The following is a 2,166-nucleotide window of genomic DNA, read 5'->3' as shown; positions in this document are numbered from 1 at the left end:
TGAGGTGACTTTCATGTGACTTTCAAATAATTCTTCAAGGTCAAAGTAATGGTACCATCTTATGCTCTCCTCGAAACCAAACAACTTTTGTCTGAAAAATTTTTCTCTCCCGTGCTTGGTTTTCGACATATTCGACTGGATGGATTAAAATGGTCCACCCTGTATATGTTAGTTTTATCTGCAACAATTCTCCTAATATGACGTTTTGAAACAAATATTTTTTGTCTTAATGCGTTAGATATATTTACTATTAATATATTATAAGATATATAGAATGTGTATTTTCTATTAATATTCCTTCTAAAATTATAAATTTTGCTACATTACACAATAGTTACAGCCTGTCTATCTATACACAATCTGTATCTTAACACAAATACAGCCTATAATTTAAAACTGTACTTTATTTAAATGTGTTGCATTGAATATATTATTTAAATAAAAATAATTAGTAATGTGAGAATGAAACAAGTGCAATATGATCAAAAGCTTACCCTTTTCTGATTAGACAAATGCCTAATCTAACGTACTGCCCAGAACAGTAGTTGAAACTAACTTCTTCTTCTTCACAAAATTTGTTCCAGGCGGCTTGCGACACTGCCCCAACACCATGCAAAAAGTATGACGATTACCTGATTTGCGATATACGGAGGTGTAACGACTTCTTCAAAAATATATGCGGTCACAAAGAACAAAGCACGAGCACGCACAAACGCGTTCGGACCGCTCGGGGACTCTCACGAGACTTATGCACACTAGACGCGGTAATGCTTGCCGCGCGGCGGAAGTTTGCGCGACAGCCAATCAATATGCTGCTTTCCGTAATAACCTTCTAGCTCTTACGGAAAAACAACATATTGATTGGTTGTCGCGCGGCGGATGTTCTCGCGATAGCCAATCAAAGTGCCGTTTTTCCATAAGAACTTTCCAGCTTTTACGGAAAGCGGCGCATTGATTGGCTATCGCGAGAACTTCCGCCGCGCGGCAAGCGTTGCCACATCCAGTGGGCAGAAGCCATTAGTAGAAACTAATCGACGTCGATTTGACGTCGATTCGATGGGCTATTTTTCGCCGGGAACTTGCAAGTGTTTCTCAGGACTTAGGCCGGTATTCACAGTCGGATGTTATATTTGAGATTGTCTTAAGTTCATCTTCAGATGCTTCGTAGCCAATGAACTGAGCCGTACAATATCTGAAGATAAACGACAATCTTATATATAAGATCCGACTATTAATACCGGCCTTAGGAGTGATGCCAGATTCGAGCGAATTCGATATGGTTCTCACATATGCTTGTCGTGTACGTATGCGCTGTAGAAACTTCCACAACGTCACGTAATAGAAAGAGACAGAGATCAGTGCAATGTGACACATGATGTGACTTATTGGATTATTATCCAATAAGCGTATTACTTTTACGGAAAAGCTGTACACACACTTTTCGAAATACTAAATGGAATCCAAACAATCACTCACAAGTTATGTACATGAATAATTATAAATTAAGTAGAAAATCGAGTCCCATGTCTGAGTAAATCTCTTAGACGGAACTTTCCGTACGCATGTGTGAGCATATAATCTTCAAGGAAAGAATGTTTTAATACAATAAACTATTTGTTATTATCTTTCATGTACAAATTTTGCATAAACATTATTTTATTATAGTATTTTATTATCAAAGCATATTAAATTGTTGTATTCATATTATATTAAATATTGGAATTTAGATTTCGCAATGTCTCTGAAATATTAATGTTAAGTTGCTACAAGTATGCTAGTACATTGCAAATCAATATCTCTGCAATGTCTTGGTAATGTTGCATTGCAATCTGCAACGTTGCAACGTTGCTGTAATTTAGCTGCAATGAACTGTGCTGTATGGGAATTTTGAGTAAATGAATATTATATATATACAGGGTGTTCGGAAAGTACCGGGACGCCCGAATATCAGGAAAAATATAAGTTTTACAAAAAAATGTTTCAGACAAAAGTTGTGGGGTTTAAAAAGATGTATTTACTGATCACATCAGTTTGACCTTGGGTTGCGTAGCGATGATGAGGTCAAGGTCACATTAATTTTTTTAAATGGAACACCCCATTTTTCATTGCATATTCTTATAGCACATCTCGAGAGCTTTCCAAAACGCTATAATAAAATATTTTTTC

Source organism: Odontomachus brunneus, unplaced genomic scaffold (assembly GCF_010583005.1).
Source record: "Odontomachus brunneus isolate Ranch 3 - 2012 unplaced genomic scaffold, Obru_v1 Obru_scaffold_252, whole genome shotgun sequence".
In the NCBI taxonomy this organism is placed as follows: domain Eukaryota; kingdom Metazoa; phylum Arthropoda; class Insecta; order Hymenoptera; family Formicidae; genus Odontomachus; species Odontomachus brunneus.
Note: the sequence above shows the minus strand (reverse complement) of the source record.